Source organism: Schistocerca nitens, chromosome 6 (genome assembly GCF_023898315.1).
Source record: "Schistocerca nitens isolate TAMUIC-IGC-003100 chromosome 6, iqSchNite1.1, whole genome shotgun sequence".
Taxonomy (NCBI): Eukaryota; Metazoa; Arthropoda; class Insecta; order Orthoptera; family Acrididae; genus Schistocerca; species Schistocerca nitens.
In genome coordinates this window covers 228,721,582-228,732,424 of record NC_064619.1, presented here as the reverse complement: position 1 = coordinate 228,732,424, position 10,843 = coordinate 228,721,582, and the positions used below count along the sequence as shown (strand labels likewise).

Below are 10,843 nucleotides of genomic sequence, written 5' to 3'. Positions count from 1 at the left end.
AATATGGGTCGCGGATTTTGTTGTAATCCTACATTCCAATCCAACTACTCCCTGAGCACATGCCTAGTGTCTCAATCAGTGCGCCACCTTGCTCGGTGAATATCCCCTGTCAGCACGGGCCACACTTCTTGCGAAAGCAGGCAGAATGACCGTGCGAGCACGTGCTGGTGGCAGACTGCCGACTGGAGCGAACGGGGGAAGCGAAGTCGCGTGACCGAAGGAGGGGAGAGAAACTCACGCCAGTCTTTTTGCTCGCAGCGTCGACTTGACTGTGTGGCAGCGGGGACCTTCAGGGACTAGCGGGCAGCCGCAGTCGCGTTGCGGCGGCCGTGACGACCACACGCATCAGAGGTGAGTACGCGCACAGCGCATGCGCGGGCTGTGGCGCGCTACGTCACCACCTCCCAACTCAAGTTGCGTCAGCGGCACGCTAGCCGGCACCACGTGCTTCAGCCATTCAGTGCAATTTTCCTCTCGCGGTTGGCCACGACTGCACGCGAATAGGTCTGCCGGGTTGCGTCACGTTTGGCAGCAAGCTCCTTCCCTTAACGCTGATTTACGAGTCCCACTACAGCTAGAATTTGGATGCTCTGTGAACAACAAGGTTAGTTTCAGACCGCGGAGCCTTTACTATGCACGACTTTGTATGTGGTGATAACCATGACAACCAAAATTACACACGAAAAATTGTTTATCACAAAATAATACTTCATTCCTGACAAAATACTGATATAATTCACAACTTTTTTTTTCTTTTAAGACGAAATGAAATTCATTTAACACGAAATAAAAATCGTTTGACACGAAAAATTTCGTTTCTCCGACGAACATGTGTACCTGCTTTCAGCACTCCCGAAGTCACAAAGATTTAGTGGCTTATCTCTCTTTCTGTTAAACCGAAGAGACTGAACAACGGTTGGCACTGTTGGTATATCATCGCTTGCGTATGGGTAAAGCCATTGTCAAAAAACAGTTCAGTTACTTTTCGATTTCGGTTATGGGTGTGTTGGAGTCGGTTAATCGTTCGTCAAAAATCAGCAAATTTATTATCAAAATCATTTAGTGTTTCCATTTTTAAATACAGCTACTGTGAACCTGTTTTTATGTGCAACGGCTGAGTAACCAAAGAAGTTCCTACTTTACTAAACTGTCCTACAGTATCACTGTACGACTTCGTCGCAAACGGTGGTGTTGAGTTGTAGCGTCGGTTATGACAGAAGACATTTCGAGATCGTTCAGAGGTCGGAAGATCGCGTCGATATACTTGATGATAACGAATTTGACAATAAAATCAACACTGCAGTCCCACTTCCACTACCTTATAAATGCAGAACATCGGGAAAAATATGGACACCTATTTATATGATCATTCGAATGGCGAACTGAATGAAACGATGGACGATGTCAAACAGTTTATTGAAATTTTAATGCTAAAGAAGACACTGAAAACAAAGCAGGTTTGCCCTAGAAACAACTGTATACTGCATCGAACTTTCAACGCACAGTATGTGTTTTTCAGAAGGAAATCCAACTACTGAACTATAATCTAACGGTATCGAAAATACAGTGCTCAGTTATTTTTATTTTTCTTGATTGCGTTGCTTAAAATGAAATAAATGGCTCAAATGGTTCTGAACACTATGGGACTTAACATCTGAGGTCATCAGTCCCCTAGAACTTAGAACTACTTAAACCTAACTAACATAAGGACATCACACACATCCATGCCCGAGGCAGGATTCGAACCTGCGACCGTAGCGGTCGCGCGGTTCCAGACTGAAGCGCCTAGAACCGCTTGGCCACACCGGCCGGCTGAAATAAATATTTGATCTCTTCAGTACAATATTAGATGTTCCAATGTAGTTTAAAGTGCACCTCGGAAGACAGAACACGTTGCCACTCGATAAAGAAAATGTTATCAGATGTGCAAGTCATGCCAAGTACGAGGCGTGTCTGGAAAACTAGCGCGGACTTTTTAAGCCCTTAAGCGAACCGCGATTGTAGCTGATTGCTGTGTCTTGCTCTGCCATTGGCTTTATTGGGTGCCACTATGGAGAAAACTGATTCTTTTTTATGACATCCGTTCAAGTTCTTTGTTGATCCTTTCACTCAGTTTTTTTATTACAGAGGCCAGCCAGCTCTCTGACCGAACACGCTGAGCTACCGTGCCGGCAGATTAGCACACTGCTATACGGGCCGTGAACTTCCGAAAGTAACACCTTATTTATTCGTCACAAGGTTGAGTGCACCGCGTTCTAGACATCTCACTAACTAAAATTGTGACGGAAACAAACGCACTGACTTCTCACGCGCATAAGTTCAGAACAAGATTTAGTTAGTACCTCTTCGACATTTATTAACAAAAACACTATCATAGCGATTACCAATCGAAATTTCTTACTTGACTGAAGACTTCTTGCTAGAAAGGACGCGACATGTTGTCTTGGTTGACGAGTCATCAACAGGTGTCCAAGTAATTTCAGGAACGTCCCTGTTAAGTTTGTTGGGACCCTTGCTGTTGCATATTAATGGCGTACTAGTGTAACCTCAGACTGCAGATGATGTAGTTGCGTATAATTAAGTGCTGTGTCTGAAAAGCTGCACAAATATTCAGTCAAATGTTGATAAGATTTCAGAGTGATGCAAAAATTACAACTTGAAGTAAATGTTGAGAAATGTAAAATTGTACACTTCACAAAACGAAAAAAAACTAATATCTTATGACTACAATGTCATCGAATCACAGTAGAAACCAGTTAAATTGTACAAATACCTGGGTGTTACAGTGTGTAGGGGTATGAAATGGAATGATCACATAGGCTCAGTCATAAGTAAAACAGATGGCAGACATCGATTCATTGGTAAGATAATGGGGAACATCAAATGAGCATCCAAATTAACTTGGTCACAAAATTCTCGTGCGGTCCAAAATTGTTTAGTTGTATTGAAAAGTTGCACAATGCCTTTACTTAACAAGTGGTGTTGTATGAACTGTCAAAAATTTATGAATAAATACTGATGATGTGAAAAAGCAACAATATTCCAGCGACTTCTACTGAAAGAAAAAAACCTTGGACCCGTTAATTGTAAAACATAAACAGGAACCGACATCCTAGACAACGAGACAGCCGTAGCAAGATACGAAACATTTATTGCTAGTACAATGTTTCTGCCCTTACGAAATTAAACAAACGTTGATATCACTAAATAGTTAGTTCAAATTAGGATATTTACTTTCTGTACATCTACTAACATTTTGATACTAAGGGATACGTAACATTATAGAAGGGGCGAAAGAGATCTTAATTCCTGGTGGTGCACGAAGTACCCTTACCATGCACTTCGCTGTAGTTTGCTTAGTGCGAGTGAAGCTGTAGGTGGAAGGTCGACGAGGAGGTCATTAGAGACAACACACGTTTTCACAGGACGGGGCATGGTGAAGGAATTTGGCTGTGTTCGTTTCACAGGAAAACTACACAGTATCTGAACCAGAATGAACTGCTCCCGTCTCGAAAGTGAGTCTATTGCCTTAAAGATCGCGCCACCTAGTTCGTCTAACAGGCGCATTAATTAGGTAGAAAATCACTGTACCATACATCCACTTTCTTCTCATTTTTCTACTTGCTCACCATTAGTCTCCGAACTTTTTTGATAACGAGGAACAAGCTTTTTAAGCCGTCCGTACTGAATTGCATAGCCTGGTCTTCCCATCACACCAGCGCTGTAATTTTCACGACTTCATCAGTATGCAAACACTGAAAAGCAGTTCATTTTTAAGACACATGTAAAGGAGACAATCATTGGGAACGAGCTCTTCAATTCCCTTCTTTTTTCATTTACTGCCTGTTGCCGCCCACGGACCCCATGTTTTATATTTGGGCCGCAAATTTTCTTTTCCTTTCGGCTAGAAATGTTTTACTTTGTTGTGGGCTATGTTTACATGGAATGCACTGCATCCTCTGATCACTGACTGGAAATGGTTACTTTCAGCTACTTGGAGACCTTTTGCAACCATTCGTGGACTTCATGTTCCTAAACAACGATGGAATTTTTATTTATGACAGTGCACCATGGCACCGGCTTGAAGAACATCTGGACAATTACAGCTCATGATCTGGCGACTCAGGTCTCCCGATATGAATAGCATCTACCATATATGGGACGCAATCGAGAGGTCAGTTCGTGCACAAAATCCCACCGCGGCTACACTTTCACAATTATGGACGCCTATAGAGGCAGTATGGCTCAGTATTTATGCAGGGGACTTCCAGCAACTTCAGTCCATGCCGTGTCGAGATGCTGCACTACGTCGAGCAAAAGGAGGTAGATTTTTCGAAAGAATCAGTCTTGCATTTGGTTTTTCTACAACTAATAAATGTAATATTTCCCGTTATTTTCGTTATGATACACTACTGGCCATTAAAATTGCTACACCACGAAGATGACGTTCTACAGACGCGAAATTTAACCGATAGGAAGAAGATGCTGTGATATACAAATTATTAGCTTTTCAGAGCATTCACACAAGGTTGGTGCCGGTGGCGGCACCTACCACGTGCTGACATGAGGAAAGTTTCCAACCGATTTCTCATACACAAACAGCTGTTGACCGGCGTTGCCTGGTGAAACGTTGTTGTGATGCCTCGTGTAAGCAGGGCCACCACGTTTCCGACTTTGATAAAGGTCGGATCGTAGCCTATCGCGATTGCGGTTTATCGTATCGCGACATTGCTGCTCGCGTTGGCCGAGATCATATGACGCAGAATATGGAATCGGTGGGTTCAGGAGGGTAATAGGGAACGCCGTGCTGGATCCCAATGGCCTCGTATCACTAGCAGTCGAGATGACAGGCATCTTATCCGCATGGCTGTAACGGATCGTGCAGCCACATCTCGATTCCTGAGTCAACAGATGGGGACGTTTGCAAGACAACAACCATCTGCACGAACAGTTCGACGACGTTTGCAGCAGCATGGAATATCAGCTCGGAGACCATGGCTGCGGTTACCATTGACGCTACATCACAACAGACAGGAGTGTCTGCGATGGTGTACTCAAAGACGCAAAACTTCATTTTTCGGGTGAATCCAGGTTCTGTTTACAGCATCATGATGGTCGCATCCGTGTTTGGCGACATCGCGCTGAACGCACATTGGAAGCGTGTATTCGTCATCGCCATACTGGCGTATCACCCGGCGTGATGGTATGGGGTGCCATCGGTTACACGTCTCGGTCACCTCTTGTTCGCATTGACGGCACTTTGAACAGTGGACGTTACATTTCAGATGTGTTACGACCCGTGCCTCTACCCTTCATTCGATCCCTGCGAAACCCTACATTTCGGCAGGATAATGCACGACCGCATGTTGCAGGTCCTGTACGGGCCTTTCTGGATACAGAAAATGATCGACTGCTGCCCTGGCCAGCACATTCTCCAGATCTCTCACCATATGAAAACGTTTGGTCAACGGTGGCCGAGCAACTGGCTCGTCACAATACGCCAGTCACTACTCTTGATGAACTGTGGTATCGTGTTGAAGCTGCATGGGCAGCTGTACCTGTACACGTCATCCAAGCTCTGTTTGACTCAATGCCCAGGCGTATCAAGGCCGTTATTACTGCCAGAGGTGGTGGTTCTGGTTACTGATTTCTCAGGATCTATACACCCAAATTGCGTGAAAATGTAATCACATGTCAATTCTAGTATAATATATTTGTCCAATGAATATCCGTTTATCATCTGCATTTGTTCTTGGTGTAGCAATTTTAATGGCCAGTAGTGTAGGTGTTCATAATATTCAAAATGTGTGTGGATTCCTAAGGGACCAAACTGCTGAGGTCATCGGTCGGTAGTCTTACACACTACTTAAACTAACTTATGCTAAGAACAACACACACACCCACGTCCGAGGGAGGACTCGAACCTCCGGCGGGAGGTTCGCGTCACGCAATCCGTGACATGGCGCCCAAGACCGCGCGGCCACTCCGCGCGCCTAAGATAGGTGTAGTTTGTCATTTCACTGACTTCTAGTTTAGGTCTTGGCGTTTGTACGCTGTTTCCCTAGCCCAAGAATCGACTTCTTTCATGGCTTTAATTCCACTTCGATTCATGATGGTGGTCTTATTCGTCCTCGAAAGTTTCTGTGCTTTTTCTAATACGTGATAAACAAGATAACCGCTTGTACTGATGAGGCTGTCGTGCTTCAGTAGTATCAGGATTTCTCCAGTGAACGTCAGCCAGGCATCTGATACCCCGCACCACTTTTGCGTGGACGTTCCACTTAATTTCGCACCGGCAGGTACTCATAGATATTTTGCGGTTGTTACTGTTTCCTGTGATTTATCGCCAGCAGTGTAATCTAACATTATTTGGCCTTTCCGCTTGTTTATGAACAATGCACAGGAATGCAGGTCTTTCTGCATTTTGTTAGAGTTTTCAGGCGTTACAGCTTTCCTATATGCAGCAGCATCATCCGCGAATATCCTCACCAGGTCAATCAAATCAGTTGAGGCACTGGGACTCATAAGGGCCCAAAGCACAAAGTTTTGATAAAAATAGATATTTGTAACTGGCAAAAATAGATATTTGTAATTGGAAAAATAGATATTTGTGAAGATCAAATTCGCAAGCAAACCACCAGTGTCACTGGTCTGACTTTGTTTTTTTAACCAAGTCTCAACACCCTACATTTCCTATAAAAATCGTGTACCCACTCTGTGTTTCGAAGTTCTGATTATTATTAGAATTATTATTAGAATTATTATTATCAATGTTGATCTACGAAATTTTCAAAGATAGGCTTGTAGCAATAGCGCCTTTTTGATTATTGTATAGTTTATAATTAATATTAAAGTAGAATTAGAACATGGAGAACAGATATTTAATGCACCACACATGCAACTGTGACCTATCCCAACACTTCATGGTCCTCGCTATGACCATCTTCATTAAAACATACTCTGGTTTGGGGTTCAGATAAAGTTGTCTGTTCACTTCAAATATCAAATCTAATAGTTTTGTTAATTGTTTGTGTTTCATATTTGATCCAGTAGTATTTCAAAGTTGATATTTGGCTTCTGCCTATGTATTTGAGCACTAGACTTTGCAAACTGAAGAGAAATAACAAACTGTAGTCTCCATCGGTGTGACTTGACGAAAATGGTCGTCTCCCACGACTCGATTGCAGAAAATACAGGACGGAAAAGCTGAAAGTAGCCCCTAAAGTGTAAAGGAAATGAGTGAAATTACAGAGACAAAGATGTGAAATGGACTTATCATTTATTAACATTGAAAAATGCTGTGAAGTATTTTTCACAGCATTTATAGAAGATGCTGAAAGTGACCCGTTGCAATATCATTACACATCTGTGCATGTCTAAACAGACTCAGATACACCTAGTGTAAAGTTTAAATATCTATGGCGGCAACTTCACGGCTGATGTTGTCTTTTAGTTCGTGAATTGTGGGTGGATTTCTTTCATAGACCTTGCTCTTCAATTGTTCACACAGGAAGAAATCTTATGTTGTTAGATCCGACGAACGTGGTGGCCATAAATGTTAGCTGAAGTTCCACCCTCAGAGAGGACATCATGGACTCGTTCCAGGGTACCTTAGCCGTGCGAGTTTAGCCGAGCGGTCTCAGGCGCTGCAGTCGTGCACTGTGCGGCTGGTCCCGGCGGAGGTTCCAGTCCTCCCTCGAGCATGGGTGTGTGTGTTTTCGTCCTTAGGATAATTTAGGTTAAGTAGTGTGTAAGCTTAGGGACTGATAATCTTAGCAGTTAAGTCCCATAAGATTTCACACACATGTGAACATTTGAACAGGGTACCTTAGACGTGTGGCATGTCGCACCATCGTGCTGCAAGCAGCAATTGTCTTTCATATTCAGTAAGGTGAGCACAAAATGTATCAAAAGTCTTCATATATGCAACCGTGTTGAGGGAAGTATAAAAAAATATCGGTCCAATGATGTATTTGTGTGTTCCAGCTGCACCGCACGAAACGCCGATTTTTTCATTATAGAGTGTTTGCTGACAACTTAGGATTCTCCGTTGTCCTGTACCTCGTGTTCTGTGAATTCACATGACCGGAAAGATGAAACCATGCTTTATCACTCATGATGTAATGGAAAGGGCCTAATAAACCATGGTTGATGTTATTCAAAAGCCGCGTGCAGTAACCTACACGCTCCTGACTGTAATTCTCCCGTAATTGCTCCACAATCGTCACACGATATGGCTTCAAGTTAAGCCTTTTCAATATCCGCTGGCAGCTCCTACTTAATGCTCATGTTGGGCCAGTTTACGTGTAGACGTCTTTGAGCTCTGAACAATTCTTCGGCGAAAGTCTGCAGTAACTTCTGGTGTGCGACCTGAAGGTTTTTTTTTTTCGTTTTACATTTTTCACAGATTGTTAAGTTCATCAATTTTTATACAGACTCAATTGCTCTCTTTGTTGGTAGATAGTGCTCTATCCGGATATTTGACCCCGAAAACTTCGCGAGTTTCCTTAATTGAACCTGTTTTCACATATGCTTCCACAACCGCAATTGTTTCTTCTGTCGAGAAAGTCATTTTACAGACCGCAAAGAGAAACGCCTAACTTCACTGATAAAATAAACTGAAATGCTGACAGAAAAGTGCTAGCAGTCGACTATTGCGCGAAATTTTCTATTGTTGTAGCTGTTTACTCTGTTTCAAAAGTAGAAAAGTTGCATTCGCATTCAAAGATAAGGCGGGCTACTTTTACCTGCTCCGCCCAGTAGTACGTTTAAACAGCAGTTCATGGCAATCTATTAAAAACTTCAGCATAGTACAATTTCTAATATGTACATTTTTCCACAGACTTCAACTTTTGGTTTGATAGAGAGATCGGTAATGCTCCTAACCGTTCTGAGATCTTGTCCATTTTAAAGACTGCAATCCTGAAACCGTGGAACGTGGGGTTATGATAAGGCTTGCCTTCAAGAGCTTCCATCAGAGAAACTAGTGAAACAGCTTTTCGTAAATATTCGTATATACAGTGTAGTAGTAGTACAGCACTAAGTTGGCTCACCGTAAGATCAACACATGTCAAGACCATGCATACATGCTACAGTCTCAAAATCGACGATGGTGTAGTTTAGTTCCTTACGGTTCTCAGCACCTCATTTAAATATATCCTGAATAGTATTGCTCCTATAACTCTGCCTTGGGGTAATCCGAAAGTTACCGTATTTTTATAACTGATGACTTCGCCCCAATAGGAACAACGTGCTTAGGTCTGTGTGATAGGGTGTTCTGAATACAGACGGTCCGATATTGCTAAAGTTTGTCTGTTTTTCCCTAAACGACTGTGTGAAACTATACTGGACGCCGTCTGAACGACAACGAGCAATACGTTAATATGTCGGTGTTTTCTACGAATAATCCTATGAGTCTCGTTGACAAAATATGCGAGCCGAGTTACCCGCAAAGCAGATTTTTTGTCTCACTGTATGCAAGCGTGAGAGATTGACGTTAGTGAATTATGTCTGTGGTTGTGTGCATATTTTTGGCATCTTTGCGTGCTTTACTCGAGTATACCCTAGTGTGTCTCTGAAAAGACATGGAGAGTGTCCCATACATCTTGACCACCCCATATAACTTGTTGTTCAGAAGCAAAATAAAAACTGTAGCAAGCAAATGTTCTGCAGCTACCAGGACAGCATTAACCATGATCATGAATGTCTTTCTTGTAACTCTGTTTGTTACGAAGATGTGAAAAGTAGCACGTCTTCGTTAAATAGAACCTTATAAAATTTATTCGGTAATCCACTTTCTCACCTCAATATCTTTTCAAAACCATATCATAGTTTGCTAATCACGTAAACATGACTTTATTAAACATTTAACACCAAACTGACTCTCCTGCTCTAGCATCCGAGGTAACTTGCGAGAGTTGACAGCAAGCATATGGAAACGGATGGAAAACGCTTACTGGTTACTCAGTCAACCCTTCTGTTGAACGATTATGTGAGTACACCAAAGAAGAACTTAAGCCTTCAATCGAAAACAGTTGCCCGAATGACTGGTGCGCATTTTCCACATATTTCCATATGTTTACTTTCAAATTTAGCAAGTGGACGAGCTACGTTACTGTGGTTACATGGGCTGTGTGCTAGTATAGGGGTGTCAGTTTAGTGTTACGAGTTCAACAACGGATATTGACGTGAATGGCACACTGTGATCATCTTTAACGATCGTTTCATTTATGCTCACGTTATATGATGTTCAGATGCAGTGAAGTGAAGCTTACACCCTTATTTTGGACGTCTAATCTACATCACAGCTTCACTGCACTTGCCAGTCATATAAGTTTCCAGGCTTTTTATGTATCGTAGATATGTTCTCACGCTTACTTACGTATTTTTTGATTCCTCTGTTACGCCCATCCCGCCTGGATCTCCGCCCCTCCTACCTTTTACAAATCCCTTCAAATCCTAGAACACCATGCCCTCTGCCTCGCATATCGCATCTGCCTCCCCTCCCCCACGTGGATCCTGTATGACCTCATTCCATTCCCGCACCTCCTCCTTTTCCTCGAATGCATACGGATCCTCTACACCTCCCGCAAACTTGATCCCCCTCACCCACTTGTGTCTCCCATCCTCTTCCATCCCCGTCCACTGCCGCGCCTGTATTCCCACGTCCCACCTGCTCTCCATCTCTCTACTCTCCATACCCTCGGCCAAGGTGGCTTCCGCCAACTTCCCCTCCCTGATGATGCCCTCATCCCCTCCATCTACCCCTCCTACCAACTTTGATCCTCCCCTTCCACCCCCTGTATTTTTTCCCAAGGGCACCCTCTGTCCCTACCCTCCTCCC

General features: G+C 43.2%; 1 protein-coding gene across 1 annotated transcript in view; it reads left to right on the top strand.

The window, feature by feature from the left end:
• The first annotated feature begins 259 nt into the window (after nucleotides 1-259).
• Nucleotides 260-10,843, top strand: part of LOC126262918 (solute carrier family 52, riboflavin transporter, member 3-B-like) — a 101,595-nt gene continuing 91,011 nt past the window's right edge. The window contains exon 1 of the mRNA XM_049959835.1: nucleotides 260-351. The gene's annotated coding sequence lies outside the window, so the exon portion shown is untranslated. The remainder of the gene's footprint in view (nucleotides 352-10,843) is intronic.